This window comes from Phoca vitulina, unplaced genomic scaffold (assembly GCF_004348235.1).
Source record: "Phoca vitulina isolate PV1807 unplaced genomic scaffold, GSC_HSeal_1.0 scaffold8, whole genome shotgun sequence".
Lineage (NCBI taxonomy): Eukaryota > Metazoa > Chordata > Mammalia > Carnivora > Phocidae > Phoca > Phoca vitulina.
In genome coordinates, this window is record NW_022589711.1 from 25,411,062 (window position 1) to 25,422,907 (window position 11,846).

Consider the following 11,846-nt stretch of genomic DNA (forward strand, 5'->3'; position numbering starts at 1 on the left):
ACCGTGGTACAGACACCTCAAGTTTTGTTGTTGTTGTTGTTTTGTTTTGTTTTACATTCTCATTATTTGTTTTCTTTCTTTATTTACATTCAATTAGCCAACATATAGTACATCATTCGTTTCAGATGTAGAGTTCAATAATTCATCAATTGCATGTAACACCCAGTGCTCATCACATCACATGCCCTCCTTAATGCTCATCACCCAGTTATCCCATCCCCCCACCTACCTCCCCTCCAGCAGCCCTCAGTTTGTTTCCTGTAGTTAAGAGTCTCTCATGGTTTGTCTTCCTCTCTGATGACTTCCCATTCAGTTTTCCCTCTCTTCCTCTATGATCTTCTGCGCTGTTTTTAGCAGCAATGTCCACAATAGCCAAACTGTGGAAAGAGCCGAGATGTCCATCGACAGATGAATGGATAAAGATGTGGTACATATACACAATGGAATATTAGCCATCAGGAAGGATGAATACTTACCGTTTACATCAATGTGGATGGAACTGGAGGGTATTATGCTAAGTGAAATAAGTCAATCAGAGAAAGACAATTATAATATGGTTTCACTCATATGTTTTTTTTAATTCAACTGCACCTCACCCTTGCATCATGAAGAAGGAGCAGTGTGACAAATTCCTTTTTGTGAGACATCTCCTTCTGAGTTGTACCTGAGTTGTCCCCTGAGAAAAGTACCTGAGTCGTCCCCTGAGTTGTCCCCTGAGAAAAGTAAGCCAGCAGTCGTCCTGAGTTGTGCAGTCTTTTAGAGAAGACAAAGAAATGATCCCTAGGACACGTGGATGCAAAGCCATGAGGGATTGGGGAGGGGGAGTCATGATGTCATCTATAGAGTGAAAAGTCATCACCACAGCATAGCACGGCCACCGTACTGTCCCCTCTGCTGAAATAATGGAGGGGTTAAAATAAGGAAAAGTATTTTATGGATTACCTGGGTAAAAAGTCAGAGCTCTTACCTAGCCTTGCACTAAGTAACACTTAGTGGAGAGTCAAGAAATCTTATTTCTAATTCTGGCTCTACAATTAACCATCCTCCAGGACTTTAGCAATCACCATGTCCTCTCTAAAGTAAGGGAATTGAACTGGATGAGGCACTTTCTGGCTGTCACATTTTATGAATCTAGAATCTCTGAGACAAAGTGAAGCCAGTGACAGCTGATTTAGTACCATGTTAGTCGGAAGGGCCTGTCTCTGTCGTGACAGCAAAGGTAAGGAGGGCTTCAGGAATCCTCGAGGGCTGATTGACTATAGAAGAAAGGAAGCAGCCTCATGGGCAGCTGGAGGTGAAATGTGGGCAATTAAATCCTGAAGCTCCATGGCATTGCCGAAGCGCTCACAAATCCAGAAGCCTAACCCAGTCTGGTATTATCACAGTGATACTGGAGAGGGAAGTGAGTAGATTTTTTAGGCCAAAGAACTAGACACATTCATTTTTTTTTTTTATATAAGGGTTGGAAAAACTGATGTGGGTGTCTAAAGCCACCTATTTTAATAATATAGGCCTCTATTTGAATAATATGATAAACCTGAGTGCACTTCTGGCATATGAAATGCCCACATGCCTGTGATGTCGGCATGTGATTACGGCATTCTGCCCCATGCATGTCCCATATCTTTTCTAGTCCAGCAAGCTTCTATAACTTTGGCAAGTTGTGTTTCAAAAGAGTGAGCTGTCAGCTGCAGTTCATGAAAATGGCATTGCTGGTACGTAGGCCTGAGTAGGGACTCAGAATAATAAGCCGAAACCAGATCAGGGCTGGAATTTTGAAAACTGATATAAGTGCAAAGATTCTAGCAGTCTTTATGAGAAAGCAGAAACATCCGTTCCTCCAGTCTCTGGACGGAAAGAATGCAAGTGAGATGCAACTCAGTGAGTTCTCAGTGAAGGAACATTTGGTTCAGGTCTAAAGCCACAGTCTGAGGCTTTCTGCCTCTAGTCCCTGAAATGAACAATACATTTGAATAGCATTGTTGTAACTTTATGGAAGCCTTCACCAAGGAAGGAGTGGGAGAGGGTGCCCTTCCTTATTTTTATTTGTATTTTATCTCAACTCTTCCAGAACCCTGGGGTCTCAATTCCTGAGCCTTTGCCAAACTTCCTTTTGTGGGTATCTCATGCTTCATTTGCCATAAACAAAGTAAAGAAACTCTTACATAACTCAGCCCAGTATCAACATTGGCTGTTGATAGGACACCAACTCTTCCGTGATTTCTGTAACTTCCAGTCTCCTTTGCTTGGGAAATGCTCAGTGCAGCCTCAACTACATTACCTTCCAGCTCGTTGTTGAAATGGGAGGTTGGGTCATGACCATTATCCCTGAGATCATGACCTGAGCTGAAATCAAGAGTTGGAGGCCCGCCTGACTGAGCCACGCAGTGGCCCCAAAGCGTAAGTGCTCTTAAATGTTTTGCTACAGTGTGTAAACTTAGTGAGATTTCAACTTAAAATCACAAGCCTAAATCTGTTACTCAATTAAACATTTATAAATTAGACCTACAAGACTAATCAACATAGACAAAATTATTTTCAAAATTATAGATACCTAAAATGCTACACATGTATAATTTCTTAACACAAAAATATCATTATGAGTTTGATTCTCTTAAACATTACTGTACTTAATTGTAACTCTTCCCACAATAAAATAGGCTTACTGTTAAGGAAGTGATTTATTTATGACAGGCAATGTTGGGAAATACCTAGTCTGCTCCTTGAGCTCTTGGACCCAGATACCGAATGGAACAGGATTCTTGACGGTGAGCCTAATGGCACATGCTAAATCCTGTTATTTATGGTCACTCTATCAGACTCTCCACACAAGCCGTCTCTTGGCCTTTTAAAGCACAGGGAAGGCACCATCCTGAGCTGGAGTCCCCCTTAAAATTATCTGTCTTTTCCACCTACTCATGAAAATCTGCCGCCCTCGGCTAGGCTGTTATGCCACTTGATGGAATTTCATTATTCTTTAGCTCCAAAGATATTTAAATATATTTCCTTCTAAGTATAAAGACTTCTGAACTTGATGTTATCCTGCTCTTTTTTTTTTCATATATTTCCTATTGGATAAGACTCCACAATTCTTACAGATATTAAGGTGATAGTCTAATGAATTCTAGGTCACTTTCTTTTAAAGGTAATTCCAACTAAGAGCTATGAGATTAGATGGCAGTATTTTTTTGTGTCTGAAGCTAAAGTACATACAGATTCCAAAATATATAGACATAAGCTCGTCTGAGTATACAAGAGGCTTAGCAATTTAAAATGGAACTCTCTCCTCTGGTGAGAAACTGCCCCGGGTTCCTTTGCCTCTTAGATCCATTCTAAGTTAATTAGCATCATGTTTTAATTAAATTAATGACTATTTAATCATTTCACTTGAGCGTAATTCACTATGCAGTTATGCTGTCATACTGTCCAATAAAACCCTTGGACCGTCAGGATGACTTGTTTTCTGTTCCCCCAAATATGTTTAATTTCCATATCTATGTTGTATTTATTAACTACCCTACCTCCCTGGCTCCTTGCAGCCTAACTTCTGGAGATTCTTTAAGGCTCAGTTCAAAACCTTTTCTACTGCTTCATCCCACTCTTCTCTGCCTGTACACTCACACAGCACTAAATCCAGAGTGACATCGGATCATATTCCATCCAGTCCTGTAGTTATCTTTTTTTTTAAGATTTTATTTATTTATTTGACACAGAGAGAGAGAGAGAGGGCGAGACAGAGAGAGAGAGAGTGAGCGCAAGAAGGGGGAGCAGCAGAGGGAGAAGCAGGCTTCCTGCCGAGCAGGGATCCTGACGCAGGGTTCGATTCCAGGTCCTTGGGATAATGACCTGAGCCGAAGGCAGATGCTTAACTGACTGAGCCACCCAGGTGCCCCAGCTGTAGTTATCTTTATACATAAATTCTTCCTTCTTAGTATTTTACAATCCCTTAAGACAATTATTTTTTTGTGTGTTTAAAAACATGGACATTTATTATTATAAAATCAACTGGCTTAATAAAAAAAGCATTATATTTCTATTGGGATTTCATCAAGATAAAAAGCTTTTGCACAGCAAAAGAAACAGTCAACAAAACCAAAAGACAACCGACAGAATGGGAGAAGATATTTGCAAATGACATATCAGATAAAGGGCTAGTATCCAAAATCTATAAAGAACTTATCAAACTCAACACCCAAGGAACAAATGATCCAATCAAGAAATGGGCAGAAGACATGAACAGACATTTTTCCAAAGAAGACATCCAAATGGCCAACAGACCCATGAAAAAGTGCTCAACATCACTCGGCATCAGGGAAATCCAAATCAAAACTTCAATGAGATACCACCTCACACCAGTCAGAATGGCTAAAATTAACAAGTCAGGAAACGACAGATGTTGGCGGGGATGCAGAGAAAGGGGAACCATCCTACACTGTTGGTGGGAATGCAAGCTGGTGCAGCCACTCTGGAAAACAGTATGGAGGTTCCTCAAAAAGTTGAAAATAGAGCTACCATACGACCCAGCAATTGCACTACTGGGTATTTACCCCAAAGATACAAATGTAGGGATCCGAAGGGGTATGTGCACCCTGATGTTTATAGCAGCAATGTCCACAATAGCCAAACTATGGAAAGAGCCAAGATGTCCAGTGACAGATGAATGGATAAAGAAGATGTGGTATATATATACAATGGAATATTATGCAGCCATCAAAAGGAATGAAATCTTGCCATTTGCAACGACGTGGATGGAACTGGAGGGTATTATGCTGAGTGAAATAAGTCAATCAGAGAAAGACATGTATCATATGATCTCACTGATATGAGGAATTCTTAATCTCAGGAAACAAACTGAGGGTTGCTGGAGTGGTGGGGGGTGGGAGGGATGGGGTGGCTGGGTGATAGACATGGGGGAGGGTATGTGCTATGGTGAGCACTGTGAATTGTGTAAGACTGTTGAATCACAGACCTGTACCTCTGAAACAATACATTATATGTTAAAAAAAAAAAAGGTAGTAGGAAGGGAAAAATGAAGGGGGGGGAAATCAGAGGGGGAGACGAACCATGAGAGACTATGGACTCTGAGAAACAAACTGAGGGTTCTAGAGGGGAGGGGGTGGGGCCATGGGTTAGCCTGGTGATGGGTATTAAAGAGGGCGCATACTGAATGGAGCACTGGGTGTTATACGCAAACAATGAATCGTGGAACACTACATCAAAAACTAATGATGTAATGTATGGTGATTAACATAATAAAATAAAAAAATAAAGTAAAAAAAAGCATTATATTTAAGGATAATTTAATACACATGCATGCTAAAATAAACATAAATTATGATTCTTTTGAGTGCAAACAAGTGGTTACCCAAAGGAGAAACAAGACCTCCTTAATAGTTGTAATAAAACCTATCCCTGCAAAGTTAGGAGGTATTACACAGAAGTATTTATATTGTGTTCTTCTACTACTCCTCCTGCTTGCTTTTAAAGAATCAAAATTTAAACAGAATACGAAAAAATCAATTATAAATAAATATAAAAATATGCCTGTATAAGATTTTTATTGAAGACATGATTATCATCGTATAAATGCCTAAATGTGAGACTATAAATAAAGTAAAATGTTGAAGGACTCTGTTTTCTCAATTTTAGAAAAGGGGAATTTTCTGAAGACAAATGTTTGAAGTTAAAGTACAAGGACGTCACTGATTTCACACACTGGTATCATCAACAGATTGTGATGAATCCAACAGATTGGATTTCATCACAAGAATCCAGCTTTCTTGATCAGGAGACTAACCATACAGAAGGTTTTACTCGTTCAATATGTCTGTGAAGATCTGAAACCCTGAAACTGGTACATTTCTTCTAACCATAAAGGCGCAGGCAAGGTAGAGATTATGGAGTCAGCCTGAATGAGTTGGTGATCTTTACTAAAGGCATCTGAAAACATCTGATGGAGCCTTCAGGTAGGAATGTGAACATTTGCTAGTGTATATAGAGGTGTTGGCTTGACACAAGATAAGGCACTTCAGGAAAAGGAACTAAGTTCAGGCTGATTTCATTAAGGTCCAAAGGGACCCTTCAAGTCTTGCAGAGTTTCTTAAGTTCGGCAGCAAATTTGCCACAATGGGGTTCATTGCATCCAAGGGCTTCTGGTGCCACTTTTCAAAAAGCCCTGGCACTTGAAGTAACCAGACTCTTTGGCTTTATTGTTGTACTCAGCTTTCCAGAATTCACCATGAGGTCAATCTTGCTAATGATGTCAAATAAAGATTAGTTGTCAGGGGGCACCACACAGTCTGCATGCTCGTTAAGTCCCTTCATTGCCGAGATGCTATTATAAGGCAAGGTTATGACATCATCCTCTTCAGAAGGATAAATTGAAGTCATGAATCTGTATAGTTCTGGGAATTCACCCTCAAGCACCTTCAAGAGAAATGTGCCAAGTCCAGATCCTGTTCCTCCTCCCGTGGAATGTATAATAAAAAAACACTGCAAACAATCACAGGGCTCTGCCAACTTTCTGAGCTTCTCTAGAATCTGTTCTTCATAAAGACTGCCAAAAACTTGGTGACCCACAGCCCAATTATTCCTTGAGCCAGAAATATCGGTGATGAGCTCCTTGCTATCAAACACATCTCTCAATGGGCCCTGCAGAATTTCATTTACTACTCTTTGCTCCATGTCAATCAAGATAGCTGATGCATTCAAAGAACAAATTTTCCCCTTGGAAATACTGTCACTGTTACCAGCCACTCTGGTATCCACATTTCTAAGGAAGCTGTTTATTGCCTCATTATAAATTCCTTTCTGGTTGGCCTTGGCATGCTCCCTTAGTGCCAGATCCCGGAAGCAGCAGCCCATCTGGTGTCCACACCAGCTGACCAATATGACCACCACCGACTGGGTCATGCTGCGGCATGGCGAGATCAGGGCACTGGGGAGCCCGTGCCTGGTTTCCTACTTCCAGCCTGGCCCGGCCCACCAGCAGCAACCATACTTCTTTTGTCTCTACTGTAACGCCTAAGGAATCCTTCTCAGCTTGTAGCATTGGAAAGTGAGCCATAGGAACAGAATAATGAGAGAAAAATCAAAGGAAGATATTATTTAGAGAAAAGAGGTCTTAAAAGGTTGTCTATAGGTGAGGACTTGGAGACCAGAGAGTTAGTGATTTGTCCAAGATCATGCAGTCAATTAGTGGCTGAGCCCATGACGGAATATAAGTCTTCTGACACCAAAATTTGGGGCTCTTTCCACTTTAGAGGTGACACTACTGCATAATGAATAGCTCAGTTCCTTCTTAGATGGACCTGACTCATTCTAAAGACCATCTGCCCCCATCCCTTCTCCCCACACAGCTTCTGTTCAAGTATCTGGCCAGACATCGTCTTAGTCAGTTTGGGCTGCTATAACAGAGCACCATAGACTGCGTGGTGTGAACAACAAACATTTATTTCTTATGGTTCTGGAGGGTGGGCAGTCCAAGATCAAGAAACCAGCAGACCTGGTGTTTGGTGAAGGCCTTTCTGGTTTGCAGACTGTCTTGTATCCTCATGTGCAGAGACAGATTGTCTCCCTCCAGTATCTTCTTTATAAGGAAATTAATCCCAGCATGAGAGCCCCTCTCTGATTATCTGATTACCTTCCAAAGGCCTCACTTCCAAATACAATCACATTGGGGATTAGATTGGATGAATGGCCAAGTACTGAATATACCTTATAATAAACAGCAGAAATGACAATAGCAACGATGCTACCCTCTAGTGGCAGAGCATGGCAACACAACTCGTAAGACAAAGTACCAGGGTCACATCCTAAAAGAACGAGTCAGACCACAAACATTGTTAGAGGTAGAGTTTGGGTTATTTTTTAAAATCTTAATTTTTAAAAACTTTAAAATTTTTAAAAAACTAATACATCTATGACCTTAACTGGCACTTAAACTTAACATCAGTTTGAAGCTTAATGTTTTAGTCTTCAAAATAAGGCATGTATTTGAACTGGAAAATGTACGCTGAGCATAATATGGCAAATGCCAGGGATGAAAATATTATCTCTCCCAAGTTCTATTACCAGCTATAAAATATAGTCACCTTATTGAGAAACCTGCTGATAACTTGGCTTAGTTAATACATTTATGCTGTTTTATGGTCCCACACAGGTTGGCAAGTTTCCTTAACTGGTCTTTTTGTCATTCATTCCAATATTCCTCAGGTAGGAATGTAGAGTAAACACTCATGGAGTAAATCATTTACCAACTAGTGACTTTTGCATTATTATCTTTGATGTGCTTTAACAGCTTATATGCCTGTTCTTTAACTAGATCACAAACTCCTTGAGTATCATACGCTATTATTAAGCTTTCCGGGGATTATGGGTCTTATCTAGAAAATGCATGGTGTCTGTTGCAAAGTGGTTCCTGTATTATTCAGGATTCTCCAGAAACAAAACCAAAAAAAGTTATATAGGCCAATTAATTTAACAATTAATAATCATTAATTAAATATTAATAATAAAAATAATTATACTAAATGGAGAGATTTAGGATCCAGAATACTATCTTGTCAAGATAAAAATAGTGGGATTTGGGTGCCTGGGTGGCTCAGTCGGTTAAGCGTTTGCCTTCAGCTCAGGTCATGATCCCAGGGTCCTGGGACTGAGTCCCACATCGGGCTCCCTGCTCAGCGGTGAGTCTGCTCTTCCCTCTGCCCCTCCCTTGTGCTTTCTCTCTCCCTCTCAAATAAATAAATAAAATCTTTTTAAAAAATAAAAATATTATACGCAAACAATGAATCATGGAACACTATATCAAAATCTAATGATGTAATGTATGGTGATTAACATAACATAATACAATTTAAAAAAAATAAAAATAGTGGGATTTTATGCAGGACATCGAAAATACCAAGTCATCTCACCTCAGATAAGCTTATGATTTCATACTGCTATTTTCAGAAGAACTAGTGTTCACATGGGACTAGCGTTTTTTGGCTGAGGCTCTTTTTTACTTATTGTAAATTTTGGGTCTGCATTTCACCTGAATGAGGCTTTTTAGAAAGGAAAGAAGAAAATTAAACTATTTCCTACACTACGTCTCTCAACTGACCCATACTTGACCAATTCTTTCCTCTTTCAATCTGAACCACACACCTGTGGCTAACAGCTCAGATTTGGGGGATATAAAAGGGAAGGAATAAAAGAGGAGAAAATGGGAAAAGAAAGATAAGGGAACAAGTCAGAAGAGATGAAGAGAGGAATTGAAGTTCTCTGGAGCATGATGCAGAAGTAAACTTCAAACGAAAAAAGAATTTGAGGGCTCCTTTTCTTTCATCTCCTGTAGCACAGAGAGATTAATTCAGAGTTACATTAATCAGAGTCCAGCATCTTCTGTGGACACATACTTTAGTTTCATAGGCACCAAACTTCTGCTAGTGTTAAGTGAATTACTTTCACAAAATGATGCTGGTTTTTCCTCTATGGAGCAATCAGTCCTCAAGACCCTCAAGAGCCTCAAGATCTAGAACACCCGGGTCTGGAGAACATAGGAGGCACCTGAAGAACCAAGGCATCTAGAGGAGAGGAAAGTGGAAAGGCACAAAGAAAGGCCAGTGAGTGAGTGACTTCCCCTTGGCCCAGGAAAGCTTTTTCGGTACCTCTCTCCCTGCCCTCCATTGAACACCAGGTAGAAACAGAGGTGGGGAGGGTTGTATAGATAAATAAAGAGGTGAACTCAAGGGTTTCTCTGTTAGCAGTGGCTCAGAGTTTCCGCTAACGAAGGGGCGGCAAATGCCATTGGGAGGTTTTCCAATGGAGAAACTCAAGCTCATCTCTAAGGAATGACAGGTGGGGAAGTTGAGATTGGCCTTTGTCATTAGTGTCATGAGAGGTAAGGTAAGCAGGTTTCTGTGTAATTAACGCTCTCTTGGGGTCACAGTTCAGATGGTAGGGAAAGAAAAGGGATTTCAGAACTTTTTTTTTTTTTTTTTTAAAGATTTTATTTATTTATTTGACAGAGAGAGACATAGCGAGAGAGGGAACACAAGCAGGGGGAGTAGGAGAGGGAGAAGCAGGCTTCCCCGCGGTGCAGGGAGCCCGATGTGGGGCTCGATCCCAGGACCCTGGGATCACAACCTGAGCAGATGCTTAACGACTGAGCCACCCAGGGACCCCGGGATTTCAGAACTTCTTGATGCTTCTGGGTATAAGCTCATTAAGAGTCTGGTTAAATAAATGAATAAGATAAAATGAAGAATAGTGGTTTCACAGATGACAGAAATACAGGCTCCTTGTGAATTTGAGCAGGCTTATTTGAAAATCTAGCAAGACTTCCATAAACATTAACAAAAGAATGTTCTAGGACACAAAAAGGCCATTAAACTCTTGCCATTTGCTGGTTTACTGCAAGCTTGATTCACTTCCTTTGGGAAAATTACCACTGAACAGTGATTATAAACTTCAGCGGGCATCAAGATGGAGGACTAGTTAAAACACAGATTGCTGGCCCCACCCCCAGAGTTTCGGATTCAGTAATTTCCTATTTTATTTAATGGGTTATAATTAGAACATATTTTCATGTTCAAATTGCTAGAGGTGTTGGAAGAGAGCTGTCCTCACTTTGGGGGCAAGAGAAAACGGAACTAGACACCTGATTCTCATTTTTATTTTTTTTAATTCAATTAGCCAACATATAGTATACTAATTTTTGATGTAGTATTCAAGGATTCATTAGTTGCATATAACACCCAGTGCCCATCACATCATGGGCCCTTCTTATGCCCATCACCTGGTTACCCCCCTACCCCCACCCACCTCCCTTTCCACAACCCTCAGTTTGTTTCCCGGAGTCAAGAGTCTCTCATGGTTTGTCTCCCGCTCTGATTTTTTCCCATTTAGTTTTCCCTCCCTTCCCCTATGATCCTCTGCGCTATTCCTTATATTCCACATATGAGTGAAAACATATGATAATTATTTTTCTCTGATTGACTTATTTCACTTAGCATAATACCCTCCAGTTCCATCCATGTCAATGTAAATGGTAGGTATTCATCCTTTCTGATGGCTGAGTAATATTCCGTTTGTATATATGAACCACATCTTCTTTATCCATTCATCTATTGAAGGACATCTCGGCTCCTTCCACAGTCTGGCTATTGTGGACATTGCTGCCATGAACATTGGGGTGCATGTGCCCCTTCTTTTCACTATATCTGTATCTTTGGGGTAAACACCCAGTAGTGCAATTGCTGGGTCATAGGGTAGTTCTATTTTTAACTTCTTGAGGAACCTCCATACTGTTTTCCAAAGTGGCTGTACCAGCTTACATTCCCACCAACAGTGTAAGAGGGTTCCCCTTTCCCCACAACCTCTCCAACATTTGTTGTTCCCTGACTTGTCAATTCTGGCCATTCTAACTGGTGTAAGGTGGTATCTCATTGTGGTTTTGATTTGTATTTCCCTGATGGCAGGTGATGTGGAGCATTTTTTCATGTGTCTGTTGGCCATTTGTATGTCTTCTTTGGAGAAGTGTCTGTTCATGTCTTCTGCTCATTTATTGACTAGATTATTAGTTTTTTGGGTGTTGAGTTTGAGAAGTTCTTTATAGATTCTGGATACCAGACCTTTACCTATTATGACATTTGCAAATATCTTCTCCCATTCCATAGGTTGTCTTTTAGTTTTGTTGACTGTTTTCTTGATACTCAGTTTTATCCAGTTCTCATGTGGAGTGAAAAACTTTGGCCTTCAGTGTAGCCATTCCCATCCCCTTGCTGTATTTCTAATTATTTCCAGAGTCCCAGAAAGGGGAGATGGGGCTCTCATTCACACAGAGAATACCCAGGGATAGG

General features: G+C 40.5%; 1 pseudogene; it reads right to left on the reverse strand.

Annotated features, from left to right (window-relative positions):
- Positions 1-5,784: 5,784 nt before the first annotated feature.
- Positions 5,785-6,912, reverse strand: LOC116633651 (annotated as a pseudogene).
- Between the last annotated feature and the right edge of the window lie 4,934 nt (positions 6,913-11,846).